Here is a 17,457-nt window from a genome sequence, read left to right as displayed (position 1 = left end):
ACAGTACTATTATTTCTGAGTCACACCCCAATGCAGCTTGCTGATGAACATGCGTTGAAGTGCAGGGGTGCGGTGCGCTGCCAAGAATGCTACATGTAGGATTTTGGTATGTTTTGGTGTACTGTATTACACAATGTTAACTTGTTTGTGTATTAAACACACAGCAAAATTGTACAAATTTTGGGGTTATGGTAAAGCATGTGCAACTCCAACACATCACCTGTTTTTTTTTTTGCAATGCGGTACCTTCATTCTGAAAGGCACCCCAATGCAACTTGCTGGCAGATGTATGTTGCAGTGTGGTAAAACACTAATGAGCATTGCAGTATGCCGCCATGCACCTTTTATGATGCGCTCTGGTGCATTTGGCACTCTATTCAAATGAGCGGTCTCCCTAAATCCAGTGCGTGGAAACATGTAGCATAACACATGTTAATGCATGTGTGGTAACATACTGCAATATTTTGAATAGGTCCTAAAACAAATCCTTACTCAACTTTGTAGCCACAGGCACTGTGGAGTGATTTGCCTTTTAAAAATTGCTTTAATTGCAAAACATGTGACCCTGTTAGTATTCAAAAAATTAGTTCTTTAATCTCTAATTAGGCAGTTCTCTGCTAAGTTACCCGGAGATTTTAGGTAGCTATCTTAATAAGAGATTCTTTTAAAAGGGTACCAATGTGTAGCGTTTCTCCTGCAGGAGCCACTAGAAGATTTGGGTCCTCTGTTTGTCACTGAGCCCTGGGCCGACATCACTACAGTACCTTGGCCAGGTAGTCACCTGGCTGTAACACAAAGAAAAATATGCACACACTTGTAAAATAAGTTTGTAGTACTACTCCCTTGGGAGCTGCTGGTTACGGATTCCCCTTGGTTACCCATAGCAACAACATCACAATAAAGCATGTTCAAAGTGCTTGGCTCAGTCAGAAAACAGTCTAGGGGTTTTGTTTTTTTGTAGTTTTATTTAAGAACTTGGATAGGAGAAGGGATGAGTGGAATACTCCAACTTGAATGAACTATGCACAATTTGCTGGGACATTTAGACATACCTGAATGCGGCAAGGCCGCTGCTTCACCTTGTCACTAGCAGTGAAGAATAATTTAATGGACTTGTATTGCTCTGTGAATCGCTCTTCAGGGCCCAACTAGGCACCCCCTTTATCCCTATTCTTCAGGGTTCTACACGGCACCCCCTTTACTGTACTTCTCTCTGTGTGAGCTAGCTCCTTGATCCCCTGACTTCATTGGAGTGGTCCCCTTCCTGGGCCGACCCTTTGGCAAGTCCCTTAGTACTCACAGACACTGTTTTTCCCGAGAGACTGTGCCAGCAGCTCCACCGTCAGCTACACTGGATCCTCTGTAGCTTAGCTCAACACCTGGTTCACTAGGCAGACTGCCTAAGGCCACCTTCCTCACACACAGCAGGTGGAGAGACAGCCGTCTGCCTCCTCCTGGGACTCTGCTTCCCACCAAAGACCCCCTGTCAGATGTCCCCCACCGGCTTTTATGAGCAATCCCAGGAGGCATTGCAAGAATGCCCTCCCATTGGGACTCCCATAAAAGCCAATGTGTTACTGGCAGACTTGTATAAAGTACTCAAAATTTCTACTTGAGTAAAAGTACAAGTGCTCGATCAAAAAATTACTTGAGTAGAAGTGGAAGTGCTCGCAGAAAAAGTTACTTAAGTAGAAGTACTAAAGTATTCAACATTTTTTTTACTTAAGTATTGCAAGTAGTTTTTTCAAAAAATTTGCTACTTAAGTACTAAAAGTAAAAAGTACCAGTAGTTTTGAAAAAAAAATTCTACTCAAGTACTGAAAGTAGAAGTACAAGTACTGTGTTATGTAGTTATTAAAGAAATAAGTCAAAAGTTTGAACATCATATTGTTTTTATTATTTCAAATGATTTATTCAAATGATTAACCTGTGTTTGTTAGTAGTTTCTTGATGCACTTTAAGCGCTGTAGCACCATTTATTTGTTTGTTTCATATTTTCTTTTTATTGGAAAGATTTGGTATAGCAGCTTTTATTATACACAGCCTTTATTTTCATATGCGCTGATTTATAAATGACATTATACACATTTTTTTGAGCTTTATGCAACCTGCCATCTACTGTTCTGGCAGTGGTAATTTTTTTAAAAGTAACTAGTAACTATGCAGCACAAAAAAAAAATACTTGAGTAGAAGTATCGAAATCATCGAAAAAATGTAGTGAAGTAAAAGTAGAAGTAGGAGAAAAAAATTCTACTCTAGGAAAGTACAGATACCGCATTTCGGTACTTAAGTACAGTACTTAAGTAGTTCTACTTCGTTACTATACATCTCTGGTTACTGGCTGGGTTTCCTCCACTGTCCAACAAGCTCCCTCACTGGATACAGTGGGGACACTCCCTCAGACCCAGTTAATCACACCTGGAGACATGCAACAGGCAACCTAACAGATCAGGCTCTCATGATAAGCAGAAGGAGCAATAGATGCTTTTTCCTAGCACCTACCTAGGAGGGTGCTACACGTTGTATTAATATCAAAAATAGTATGGAAGGCAAGGAATACAGTCAACTGAAAATATCGATAAACAGCAAAAGAAATAATGCAACACAATACATTACCCCTTTTAGACATGCCCACCCATCCTGCAGGACTGAAGATGTAAACCATAACTCTGGGACTGAGAAATTTTCTTCAAGTGAGCGGAGTAACAAAAACACCACGCTAACTTACTTGGGGCCCTCCATAGGAAGAGACTAAGTTTAGGCTTCAGGGAAATTGTTAAAGTTACCACCCACTAAAAAACCATAAAAATCTGATGGATTTATCTGCCAGCTAGTTGGAGCTAATTAGTTGATGCACAATGAGGGTCACAATCTCTTCAAGAAGTAAACTGAATAATCTCTTAAGATGGTCATCAGCAGAGTTTCCCTTTAATAGATGAAGTTACTTTAGTAGATGGGGGGATGGGGGGGGGATGTACGTCCCTTTAAAGTGATATTAGATTCTTGTTTTTGCTTTTTTTTTAAACAACTCATCTCCTCTGTGCAGTTGGTTTTGCACAGAGCAGCCCGAATCCTCCTCTTCTCAGGTCCCTCACTGGCACTCCTGTCTCTTTCCTCCTGTTGGGTGCCCTAACAGCAAGCAGCTTGCTTTGGGGGTACCCACACAGGTGTGCTCCCAACCAGTGGCTCTTTGTGTCCATTCACACACGAAACCGTCGTTCGCCCCCCTACCCCCCCCCCCCAATCTCCTGATTGGCTAACTGTCTGTAATTGACAGCAGCCAGAGCCAATGGCTCTTGCTACTGCCAAAAGTCAATCAGGAGTTCAAGTCCCCAGAGAGGCAAGGCTCTCGTAGACATCCTTGGATCGAGAGGGGGCTCAGGTAAGTATTAGGGGGGCCGCTGCACACAGAAGGTTTTTCACCTTTTAGAATGCATGAAGGTAAAAAACCTTGTGCCTTTACATCCACTTTAAATAGAGAAGTTTAACTTGAGCAGCTAATTCCTTCCTTGGATGGCTTGAACTTGATTTAGGGTAGGTGCAGAGTTCTGCCTAGTAGGAAGTGATAGGGTCAACCAGGGTTTTTTTTCTCATAGAAAAGGTGCAGGAACTCACCCTCCCTGCTTAACTCTCCACCCCAACCACGCCAAAACCCCATCCACAGCCACACCTTCCTTAGAGAAGAGAATTATAGCGGCACCAAATAATTGTAATAAGTTAAGGCTTAGAATACAAGGCGCGGAAAAAAAAAATCAGCAAAAGGGATTGTACTTACATTTAATACGAATATGCAACATACAGCCCTGTGTACAGCGTGCAAGGGTCAGGAATATGTAACAAACAGCCCTGTGTACAGTGTGCAAGGGTCAGGAATATGCAACACACAGCCCTGTGTACGGCGTGCAAGGGTCAGGAATATGTAACATAGAGCCATCACACAGAGCGCAGTGGTAAAGCATTTGTAATATGCAGGCCAGAATGCAGGGCTCAGGAGTATGTAACATAAAACCCAATGTACAGAATACTGCATTCAGGAGTGCCATCCAGAGGCCATTATTATGTAACATACAGCATAGGATACAGAGTATAGAGGTTCTGAGTATGTAATGTACAAGGTGTTACAAAATTCTCACCACTGGACCCTGCATACTGTGCCATACATTACATACTCTTGGTCACTGAATTCCGTATGCTTTACTGTCAAAAGTAAACATCAAATCCTCCTCTCTTCACATCTCTTTTCTTACCTCTGCATCCCTCATCCACATCTCCCCTTTTCTTTCCCCTGTCCACAGCTCCAATCTGCACCCCCTCATCCACAATTCACCTTTGCCTCCCCATCAACATTTCACCTCTACACCCCTCCAACCACAGCTTACACCCCCAGTCTGCAACTCACCTCTCCACCCCCATCCACATTATTTAAGCCCCCCTCATGCACAACATCTAAAGGTCATCCCAATCCACAGCTCTCACCTTTGCCACCCCCATCATGTTTCACCTCCAGCTTCCCCCCACAGCTCTCACTTCTGCACAACCTGCCCCACCCTCCACAACTCTCATTTTGCACAACCTGCCTTCTGCTCTCTGCAGCTCTATTTTTTGCACAAAGCTCCCCCCTCCTCATCTCTCACTTTGCACAACCTGCCTTCTGCTCTCTGCAGCTCTATTTTTTGCACAAAGCTCCCCCCTTCCTAGTTCTCCTCCCTGCAAACCCCCCCCCAGCTTTCCTCTCTGCATATCCCCCCCCCTGTTCTCTCTGCACAAATCCCCCCAGTTCTCCTCTTTGCAAAATTCCCCCAGTTCTCCTCTCTGCAAAGTTCCCCCAGTTCTCCTCTCTGCATAACCCCCCCCTAGTTCTCCTCCCTGCACACATCCCCCCCCCCAGATTTCCCGTCTACCCAAATCTCTCCCCCCCAGCTTTCCTCTCTGCAAACCCCCCCCCCCCCCCCCCGTTTTCCTCTCTGCACAATTCCCCCTTGGCTCTCCTCTCTACACAAATCCCTGACAGTTCTCTCTGCAAAATTCCCTCCAGTTCTCCTCTCTGCACAAATAACCCCTAGTTCTCCTCTCTGCACACATCCCCCAGTCCTCCTCTCTGCACAAATCCCCCTCAGCCTCTCCTCTCTGCACAAATCCCCCTCAGCTCTCCTCTGTGCACCAATCCTCCCAGTTCTCCTCTCTGCAAAATTCCCACCAATTTTCTCCTCTCTGCACAAATCACCCCTAGTTCTCCTCTCTGCACACATCCCCCCAGTCCTCCTCTCTGCACAAATCCCCCTCAGCTCTCCTCTCTGCACAAATACCCCTCAGATCTCCTCTTTGCACCAATCCTCCCAGTTCTCCTCCTTGCACACATCCCCCCCCAGTTTTCCCCTCTACCCAAATCCCCCCCCCATTTTCCTCTCTGCACAAATCCCCCCAGTTCTCCTCTCTGCAAAGTTCCCCCAGTTCTCCTCTCTGCACAACTCTCCCCCCCCCAGTTCTCCTCCCTGCACAAATCCCCCCCCAGCTTTCCCCTCTGCCCAAATACCTCCCCCCCCCAGCTTTCCTCTCTTCACAAATCTCCCTCAGCTCTCCTCTCTACACAAATCCCCGCCAGTTCTCCTCTCTGCAAAATTCCCTCCAGTTCTCCTCTCTGCACAAATAACCCCTAGTTCTCCTCTCTGCACACATCCCCCAGTCCTCCTCTCTGCACAAATCCCCCTCAGCTCTCCTCTTTGCACCAATCCTCCCAGTTCTCCTCTCTGCAAAATTCCCACCAATGTTCTCCTCTCTGCACAAATCACCCCTAGTTCTCCTCTCTGCACACATCCCCCCAGTCCTCCTCTCTGCACAAATCCCCCTCAGCTCTCCTCTCTGCACAAATACCCCTCAGCTCTCCTCTTTGCACCAATCCTCCCAGTTCTCCTCTCTGCAAAATTCCCACCAATGTTCTCCTCTCTGCACAAATCATCCCTAGTTCTCCTCTCTGCACAAATCCCCCCAGCTCTTCTCTCTGCACAAATTTCCCCCAGTTCTCCTCTCTGCAAATATCCCTGAAGGTCTCCTCTCTGCACAAATCCCCCCAACTCTTCTCTCTGCACAAATCCCCCCCAACTCTCCTCTCTGCACAAATCTCCCCAGTTCTGTTCTCTAGACAAATCCCCCCCAGTTCTCCTCTTTGCACAAATCACCCCTAGTTCTCCTCTCTGCACACATCCCCCCAATCCTCTCTGTACAAATCCCCCCCCCCAGTTCTTCTCTTTGTACAAATCCTCCCAGCTCTTCTCTCTGCACAAATCCCCCCCAACTCTCCTCTCTGCACAAATCTCCCCAGTTCTGTTCTCTAGACAAATCCCCCCACAAAGCTCCCCCCTCCTCATCTCTCACTTGGCACAACCTGCCTTCTGCTCTCTGCTCACACCTGTGTAACCTAAGCATTAGTATGCTATCAATCTATAACAGAACACAAAAACTAGGCCAAGCGACAGGTGTAGGTTAAATTAATGTATTAAACAATGCAGTTAAACAATGCATAAATCAATGAACAGACAATCAAACAGGTACTAGATAAATGAGCACTGGCCAATAAACTAGCAATACCTTTAGCTGTAGCAAAGTTAAACCAAATTATAACTGGTTAAACAGGGTTAAAGTATTGACATCAACCAAAATAAAGGTCCTCATGTGCACGCCATGCATATAGCCCCAATAGGGGCGAGCCTATGTGTTTCTGACAAAGGAGTACTCCTGGAGGTGGCTATAAAGTACTGGCACCTAATTGTCGTGTTGGCTGGCTTTTGTTGGGGCCCTTTTGTCGGTGATACATGTGTATCTGTCCCTTTAAAAATGTGCAGTAGATGGCTAGTAGGCTGCTGAACAAGGAGCAGTCTATATTGTCTTAACTGTGTTAATGTTAGAATAAACACAAATGGTCAGCTCACCCCTCCTGGTACACACCAATCTGCTTCAGATCACCTTGGTCTGCATTTGGAGATTTGGAGAAGGCTGAGAGCAAAATTAGGTATTCCTATACTTGAACAGTATAGCATACTTATTTAAAAGGTCTTTAAGTACACTTACACTTCCTCGAGCGGCTCTGTGAGACAGCGGGTGATTTCACGGCTCCTCCCTTCCGCACGCGTGACGTCCCATAAGGGAAGGGACTTCCTCAGCGGCTTGCCGCTCGAGGAAGTGTATGACTGTTACATTTAGCAAGAGAGGATGTGATGTGCCTGCTGTATGCTGTTATTAAGTAAGAGGCTTTCTTATGTTTTAATTAATAAATGTGTTAGACATACTTCACTATGTGCGATCCCTTGCCTTTCTTTGAGTCACACCACTAAGAGAGCAAGCTTTTGGATTGTCTAATCGGTATCCCCTGGAGGTATTTGGAGCAACTGGGATCATCCCATCCATCCATTCTGCCAAAGGTTTTATCGTCAGTGTTCAGTTGCAAGTGGAATCTGTCCTGGTGTTTTTGACCCTTTGTGGTCAGTGCTTTGAGGTGAGAGGCCATTCTATCTGGTGGTGGATTTGTAGTTTCAAGACCACAGCATTGGTTCTGAGTGCATCTTTATCCACACAGGGCCCTTCCTTCTTTGCATGGACTATATTTCCTATTCAATTGGTTCATTTTAGTTTTAGCTCTGCACTAATTTCCTATCATTGTTTTTTTGGTTATTTAGATTAACTTTGAGTGTCAGCTGCTTTTGTCTTTAGTGGAGGTGTATGCGCTGATATATTTTCACTTTTGAACCTGGTCTTGTCTGCTTTAACAAAAAAAAATGTTTTGAATCACCTAGAAGCAGGACTGGATTAACATAGGAGCTATTGGAGCGGCAGCTTCAGGACCCTCCCTCAATATAGGCCCATGCCAGTGGCTTATCAATATCTATGAGTGCCATCTTGAAGGAAGAGCCCACTGTGCACTGCACACATGGAGGAGACACGTCTCAGCTGCTGCAGCCCAGTCCTGTTTCTGCTGATGCCTGGCTCCTATCACAGGATCTGTTACACTCACACAGATCCTCAGTGTTTGGGAGCTGCAGGCAGCTGTCTAGGGTAGGGGTGCTGATATCATTCTAACCAGCAGGAGCCCGGGAGGAAGGAAATATTCCATGCTGCTGAGATGAGGTCAGTAAACCTATTAGAGAGGGCGGATTGTGCAAAAACTGACCTGGGGGGTGTAATGATTGTGTTGGGGGACAGAATGCTGCTACCCCCATGTAATGTGCTCTCTTGTGCCCACAATGTAATGTCCTGTACTATGCATTGCCCTCTATGTAATGTTAAATGCTGCCAACCATATAATGTGCTGTGCCATGCAGTGCCCACAATGTCATGTGATGTGCCATGCAGTGATCACCATGCCATGTGCAGTGCCCACCATGGCATGTGCTGTGTTGTGCCATGCAGTGCCAACCATGTAATGTTTTATGCCCATAATGTCATGTGCTTTGGCATGCAGTGCTTATAATGTCATGTGTTTTGGCATGCATTGCCCACCATGTAATGTGCTTTTCCGTGCAGTGCCCACCATGTAATGTGCAATGCCATGCAGTGCCCACCATGTAATGTGCTGTGACATGCAGTGCCCACCATGTAATGTTTTGTGCCCATAATGTCATGTGCTTTGGCCTGCAGTGCCCGCCATGTAATGTTTGTGCCCATAATGTCATGTGCTTTGGCCTGCAGTGCCCACCATGTAATGTGCTGTACCATGCAGTGCCCACCATGTAATGTTTTGTGCTCATAATGTTATGTGCTTTGCCGTGCAGTGCCCACCATGTAATATGCGGTGCCATGCAGTGCCCACTATGTAATGTGCTGGGCCTGCAGTGCCCACCAAGTAATGTGCGATGCCATGCAGTGCCCACCATGTAATGTGCTGTTTCATGCAGTGCCCACCATGCAATGTGCTGGGCCATGCAGTGCCCACCATGTAATGTGCTGTGCCTTGCAGTGCCCACCATGTCACATGCAGTGCTCACCATGTCATGTGCTATGCAGTATCCACCATGTCATGTGCTGTGCCAACCATGTCATGTGCTGTGCCCAGCATGTAATGTGTTGTGTCCACTGTGTAATACGCTGTGCAGCAGTGTCCAACATGTCATGTGCAGTTCGCACCATGTAATGTGCTGTGCATCGCTCACCATGTAATGTGCTATGCCATACAGTGCCCACCATGTAATGTGCTGTGCCATGAAGTGCCCACCATGTAATGTGCAGTGCCCACAATGTCATGTGCTGCGCCATGCAGTGCCCATCATGTAGTGTGCTGTACCCACCATGTAATGTGCTGTGCCGTGCAGTTCCCACCATGCCATGTGCAGTGCCCACCATGTAAATTGCTGCGCCATGCAGTGCCTACCATGTAATGCGCTGTGAATTGCCCACCATGTCATGTGCCGTGCAGTACCCACAATAGAATGTGCTGTGCCGTGCAATGCTCACCATGTAATGTCCTATGCTGTACAGTGCCCACCATGCCATGTGCTATGCCATGCAGTGCCCACCATGTCATGTGCTGTATCCACCATGTAATGTAGTGTCATGCAGTGCCCACCATGTAATATGATGTACCCACCATGTAATGTGGTGTCATGCAGTGCCCACCATGTCATGTGCAGTACCCACCAAATGTTGCGCTGTATCCACCATATATTGTGCTGTGCAGTGCCCACTTGTAATGTGCAGTGCCCACCATGTAATCTGTTCATCAGTGCCCGCCATGTCATGTGCTGTGCCCACCATATAAGGTGCTGTGCCCACCATGTGCGTGTGCTGTTCTGTGCCCACCATGTAATGTGCTGTGTTGTGCAGTGCCAACCATGTCATGTGCTGTTCCCACCATATAATGTGCTGTGCCCACCATGTATTGTGCTGTATTTTGCAGTACCAACCATATAATGTGCTGTGCCCACCATGTAATGTGCTGTGCCATGCTCACCATTGAATGTGCTGTGCAGTGCCCACCATGTAATGTACTGTGCTTTGCCCACCATGTAATGCGCTGTATACATGTATCCGCCATTTATTTTGCTGTGCTCACCATGTGATGTGCCGTGTTGTGCCCACCATGTAATGTACTGTGCTTTGCCCCCCGCCCTATGTAACATACTCTGCTGTGCCACCCATGTAATGTACTGTGCTATTACCCCCCATGTAATGTACTAAACTGCCCCCCCCCCACATAATTACCCCCTCTCTCTTACCCCCCTCTCTCTCTCATCCTCTTAACCACCATATCTCTCTCACCCCCTTCACCCCCTCTCTCCTACCACCCTCTCTCTCACTTCTCTCTCTCTCTTTTTCACCCCCCTTGCTCTCTCTCGCACTCTCTTTCACCCCCTCTCTCCTACCACCCACTCTCTCTCTCACCCTCTCTCTATCCCTCTTTTTCTCAGCCCCCCTTCTCTCTCTCACTCCCTTTCTCTCTCTTTTTCTTTCTCTCACCCCCTCTCTCTCACTTTTACCCCCCATCTCCCCCCTCTCTCTCATCCCCTCTCTTTTAGCCCCCTCTCTCTCTTTCAACTCCCCCCTCTCCCTCAACCCCTATTTCACCCCCTCTCTCTCTCTCTCTTTAATTAAATTTGTTTTAACAAAAAAAATTGCAAGTTTGCTTTTTCATTTTATTTAGTTTCATAAAGAGGCCCACCAAAATCCTTAGCACCAGGCCCATGATGCTCTTAATCTGGCCCTGCCTAGAAGGTGATTTTTTGGTGGAAATCACTACAAGGGTAAGGGTAAGGGTAAGGCTCCACCTATTCAAATAAAGACTCAATCTACTAGTAGTGTGGAGGCCTTCTGGGCTACCTGTCATTAGGTGTCTGCGGCTCAGGTCTGAAAAGCTGCAAAATGGTCTTCAATACATGCAGTACCTTTTTGGAGTTTTACCAAGTGGACATAAGGGCTGCTGAGGATACAGCTTTTGGCTGCAGTGTTTTGCAAGCTGTGGATTATATGGTGATTTATGATAAAAAAAAAACTGGACTTCTGTATTTACCTGTAAAATCCATTGTTTGGAGTACATCACGGGACACGGAGGTCCCTCCCCTTTTTCTGGGAGTTCATTGCCTGCTACAAAACTGAGGAGCTTGAGGAGCTTCCTGAGTGGCGGTGGTGGTGGTAGGGGGTGGGAGACGGTATATAGGGGAGGACTTCCTGTCTGTTTGGTCTGCCAGTGTCCACTCGGGTTGAAGTAAATGAAGATCATATGTGGTTTACAAATCCCCACAAGGGAGAGTATTGTACCCAATCCTCATGTAGAAACAGCCAAACTAGCCTCCCTGGCTTGAAGGATAATAATTAATAAGGATAATAATTATCCCTAATTATGAAGGATAATTATCCTTCAAGCCAGGGGGCTAATTTGGCTGTTTCTACATGAGGATTGGGTACAATACTCTCCCTTGTGAAGATTTGTAAACCACATATGCTCTTCATTTACTTCAACCCTATCCGGTGGACTATCAGTCATCTTTTAACCCCTTGAACATCAGGATATATATATATATATATATATATATATATATATATATATATATACTGTATATATATATAGATATACATATATATATCTATATATATACTGTCCCTGTAGATGGTGGGGCATTCCGCCTAGTTCCCCTGGCTTGTACCCCATATGTTTGTGGTTATACTAATCAGCAGGTTTTATGTTCTATAGTCCCCCGTGTTTCGCAATTCTGGACGACCAGTGGGCCTTAGTTTGAGAAATTAAAACAATCAATCTCCTGAAGAAGCTGGTCATTACCTGCGAAACATGTTGGGGAAATAAAATGCTCAAATCTGGAAGTTTCTTATGTCATGCCTTTTGAGTGTACTAAACATCTATTGCCTTAGTAAATATCCAGCCCTGTATGGTTATATAAAGTGCCTTGCGAAAGTACCCGGCCCCCTTGAACTTTTCAACCTTTGGCCACATTTCAGGCTTCAAACATAAAGATATAAAACTGTAATTTTTTGTGAAGAATCAACAACAAGTGGGACACAATCATGAAGTGGAACGAAATTTATTGGATATTTCAAACTTTGTTAACAAATAAAAAATTGGGCGTGCAAAATTATTCAGCCCCTTTACTTTCAGTGCAGCAAACTCTCTCCAGAAGTTCAGTGAGGATCTCTGAATGATCCAATGTTGACCTAAATGACTAATGATGATAAATAGAATCCACCTGTGTGTAATCAAGTCTCCGTATAAATGCACCTGCACTGTGATAGTCTCAGAGCTGGTTCACACTACCACTACCAGAAAGTCGCCCCGTGACTTGAAGAGACTTGTTTAGAGACTTGGAAGAGACTTGGAAGAGACTTGTGCACTACTTTGAAGAGACAGGCGACTTTGTCTGTGGGGAATGCCTGGCTAATCTCTTTCTTCTTCCTGGAAAGTCTGATAACAAGTCGTGTCAATTAAGATAAGGAGGCAACTCCCATTGAAGTATATGGGACAGTCGGATCACAGGTCGCTTCAAAGTAGTACAGGACCCTTTTCTGAAGTCGGAGCAACTTCAGTAGTGCCAATTAAGACGGCACTGATTGATTAACATTGCTTTTGTTATGTCAAGCTACCTGGGGCAACACAAGTTGCCTCACAAGTCGCGCTAGTGTGAATGGGCTCTTAGAGGTCCGTTTTAAAGAGCAGAGAGCATCATGAAGAACAAGGAACACACTAGACAGGTCCGAGATACTGTTGTGGAGAAGTTTAAAGACGGATTTGGATACAAAAAGATTTCCCAAGCTTTAAACATCCCAAGGAGCACTGTGCAAGCGATAATATTGAAATGGAAGGAGTATCAGACCACTGCAAATCTACGAAGACCTGGCCGTCCCTCTAAACTTTCAGCTCATACAAGGAGAAGACTGATCAGAGATGCAGCCAAGAGGCCCATGATCACTCTGGATGAACTGCAGAGATCTACAGCTGAGGTGGGAGACTCTGTCCATAGGACAACAATCAGTCGTATACTGCACAAATCTGGCCTTTATGGAAGAGTGGCAAGAAGAAAGCCATTTTTTAAAGATATCCATAAAAAGTGTCATTTAAAGTTTGCCACAAGCCACCTGGGAGACACACCAAACATGTGGAAGAAGGTGCTGTGTTCAGATGAAACTAAAATCGAACTTTTTGGCAACAATGCAAAACGTTATGTTTGGCGTAAAAGCAACACAGCTCATCACCCTGAACACACCATCCCCACTGTCAAACATGGTGGTGGCAGCATCATGGTTTGGGCCTGCTTTTCTTCAGCAGGGACAGGGAAGATGGTTAAAATTGATGGGAAGATGGATGGAGCCAAATACAGGACCATTCTGGAAGAAAACCTGATGGAGTCTGCAAAAGACCTGAGACTGGGATGGAGATTTGTCTTCCAACAAGACAATGATCCAAAACATAAAGCAAAATCTATAATGGAATGGTTCACAAATAAACATATCCAGGTGTTAGAATGGCCAAGTCAAAGTCCAGACCTGAATCCAACCGAGAATCTGTGGAAAGAACTGAAAACTGCTGTTCACAAACGCTCTCCATCCAACATCACTGAGCTCGAGCTGTTTTGCAAGGAGGAATGGGCAAAAATTTCAGTCTCTCGATGTGCAAAACTGATAGAGACATACCCCAAGCGACTTACAGCTGTAAACGCAGCAAAAAGTGGTGCTACAAAGTATTAACTTAAGGGGGCTGAATAATTTTGCACGCCCAATTTTTCAGTTTTTTATTTGTTAAAAAAGTTTGAAATATCCAATAAATTTCGTTCCACTTCATGATTGTTTCCCACTTGTTGTTGATTCTTCACAAAAAATTGCAGTTTTATATCTTTATGTTTGAAGCCTGAAATGTGGCAAAAGGTCGAAAAGTTCAAGGGGGCCGAATACTTTCGCAAGACACTGTATATGTACTCCCCCTATGAATATCAATTATTTGGGCATGTGTCTTTTGTTTCTATTTTAAATCTATTTAATTGTTTAATTAAAATTTATATTTTTTATATTCCTTTTGTATATGTCTATGTGCTTAAGGTACCTAGAAAGTCCTATGTCTTCTTTCTCTGGAGACTTCTAAGTTGGGGAACCAGTCTCCTTTTTCTTTTTTGCACAATATTTGTTGGACGTTGGTACTAGTACCTGGGTTTTATTAAGTGGCTCTTTCAACTTTTTTTGTTTTTTAATATGTTAAAATCTGTTTTTGAATAAAGCTTGTAATTATGTAAGTTCATGTTTGGCTATACAATATTTGCTTAATATACATGCAAGGGGTACTCTTTGCTTAACAGTGATGCACAATATCGTGTCTTGCTGATCCTTTTGCTTTATACTAGACAGGGTCTACCTGATTAAAAAACAACGCTACATTCTCTAATATTGGGAAACAACAATACTCCTTGTAACTGGATACCATGTGATTTAAGCTTCTTAAGCTGGCCATACATGGGGAACGAAACTAGTTGGTTTGCAATTCTTCGTACGATTTTCTAATAGTTAATGGGTTCCAGTTGACGATCGTTTTCGACCATACTGGCACATGGTGGCAAGGAAAATCGCAAGGAAAATTGTACTTGTTTGTTATCAGAACAAATTAAACTCCAAAGCTGGCCAGAAAATAAAATAGTAGGAACATTTCTGTGAAAACATGAACATTGATGCCTCAACTAATTTTGTGCGAAAGCAACAAAAAAAATGTGTTTGATGCCCTGCGGCTTATTAGACTAAAGAGGGAGGTGTGGAACAGCAGCTTATTAATGGCAAGAGGTACATTTTAAGCATAATAGTAATAATAATAATCTGACTTGGTAATCAGGCACTCTATTCATCAGATGGTTATATTTAGTGATTGCAACAACTCCTCACTATTTAAAAAAAAACTCTGTTTTTCCATTGGACCAGAATTGTTCTGTAACCAGACATTTCCAGAGACAAATCCCAAACTCTAGAAAAGTCTTTATGGTTGCCACACAGGCTTCAATTTTATTACCATTATCAATATACGGTTGGATCAAGATGATCAAATTGGCAAATAATCAATTTACCCTTCTGATCGATTTAGACTTGCTTTAGATTGGATTTAATGAAACAGTGGTTTGGCCAGGGCAGAAGATTATAATTTAGCGGCATCACTGAGATGCTTTGTTTATTAATACGATTGTATTGCCATTGATCATAAGACTACATGGTGGAAACAGAGATAATGCTAATGATATGCAAACTTTTTTATCTTTAAGAGGAACTTTACTCTGTTTAAAAAAAAAAAAAAAAACTCAGCAGCTACAAATACTGTAGCTACTGACTTTTAAGAAATAGATGCTTATCAACCTGTGGAGTCCAGTGCTGTTTTCCTCTGATGCGATTCTTCATTGGGCTCTCTGGCGCCGCTGGGTGCTGCAGCAATAGCCAGCTGGAAACTGGTAATGTCACAGATTAACATACATATTTAATAGTGATATCCACTCCAAAGGCTTTTATTCAGAATAATCACATCACAAAAAAAAAGTGCAGCGTTTCGGGGTCACCCAGGACCCCTTCCTCAGGCATGCCTGACATCACATGGTCCTGTTACATGCTTGATGAAGGGGTCCTGCATGGCCCTGAAATATTCCTGTGATGTCATCACTCTAAATGAAAGCTTTGGACATTACTTGAAGATCAATGGTGTGCTGGCAAATATGTACATGTCCCAGGAGGTTTCGGGTGTGGGGGGGGGGGGGTAGGGGTTCCGTGTAGGAGGGTTGGACCAGGCTGACTTATAGTAGAACATCACTCTCTCAATAACTATTGTCTATTTTTGATCCTTATGCAGTTAGCATTAGTAAAAAGATAGGGAAGTATGTTGTATTTACCTGTTTTATTTTTTTCATTTACTTCCTTGTTTCCCGGTCTAGGCAAATTATGTCATACGTCCCAGCAGTCTTCAGGAGGGGGAGGGATTTTCTCAGCTAAGCACACCCTCCTGCATGCATGCCTGAGCTAAGGGCAGATGGAAGTAAATGTTACATGAATCATCTTCAGCTTCTCAAGATGGCCATAGGCCAGAAATGTTAGAGGGTGTTTTTTAACGTGATTTTTCAGCAAAATAAAAGCATGGAGATCTGGATTGATGAGTGCGTTTGCTTTGAATATTACTAATGAATTAAATATTATTTTTGGTTTGTGATGCTCAGATGCAGTGTAGTTCCACTTTAATTCAAATTAATTCTAAGTAATTGTAGAAGGGAGCAGGGACTCATCACAAAAAGATACCCCCCCTTCCCCAAAAGAACTAAAAAAACAAATTTGTCAGAGCGCAAGGGGAGGTAAGGGATGAGCGGTCCTCTTATTTTTAAGTGAAGGTTTGATTTAACTATTAACCACTTCCCGACCACCCGTCGCCTTTTCACTGTGGCAGGGTGGCTCTCCTGCGCAAACCAACGTAGGTCTACGTCGGTCGCGTGTGTGCCGGCGGCGGCGTGCTCCCGCCCCCACTCGGCAGCGGGGAAGCCGATGCATGGGTCAGGCGGCTTTGATTGCTGCCTGACACCCCCGATCGCTTCCCGCTGAGAGAGGAGAGTTTACAACAGCCGACCGTTCTTCTCCCTGCAATGACCATAGAGCTCATGTGATCCTTCTATATAGGATCATGGACATGTCTCTATGGTAATTTCAGAAGCCACCCCCCCCCCCCACAGTTAGAATCACTCCCCTAGGGTCACCTTTAACCCCTTGATCACCTATACTGTTAACCCTTTCCCTGGCAGTTTCATTATTACAATAACAGTGCAGATTTTTAGCACTGATTACTGTAGTAATGTCACTGGTACCCCCAAAAGTGTCAAAAATGTAAGTCAGGGGTCCAATCTGTCTACCGCAATGTCGCAGTCCCGCAAAAAATTGCAGATCGCCGCCATTACTAGTAAAAATAAAAAAAAAACAATAAAAATTACTGTCAGGTCCCGGACTTGAACCTGGGACCTCCATGGTGTCTGGCAATGACTCTACTCACTGAGCTACCTGGAATGCTGGACAGCTCCCTGGACAAATCCTTGAATGATCCTGCTGTGAATCTTTATTGCCTTGAACCTTGAACCCTTTGCTCCTCCCATGAACTTCCTGTTATAAACCATGTCTTTGCACTTCCTGGTCGCCAGAATATTGTGCCTTAAACAGCCGATATCTCGCTTGTCTCTCCTGCTGCCGTCTGTATCTTTGCTACCATCCGTTATCGACACTTGGCTTGTTCCTCGACTACTCTTCTGTTTGATCCCAACCTGCAACTACTGGTTACCGACCTTTGGCTACTCCTTGACTACGCTTCAGCTTAATCCCTATCTGCTACTGGACTCTGACTTGCTCACTTCCTGGTGGGGCGATCTTGAGGACCGCGACCTGGTGCTAACACGCAGCAAAATCCATCTCCACCTTCAGGAGCGCTGGTGAAGACCGGTTAGTACTTAGACTCCGCACCTCAGGTGAGCCTGCGTC

The sequence above is a fragment of the Pelophylax lessonae genome (assembly GCF_965119305.1).
Source record: "Pelophylax lessonae genome assembly, chromosome: 1".
NCBI classification, from domain to species: domain Eukaryota; kingdom Metazoa; phylum Chordata; class Amphibia; order Anura; family Ranidae; genus Pelophylax; species Pelophylax lessonae.
Note: the sequence above shows the minus strand (reverse complement) of the source record.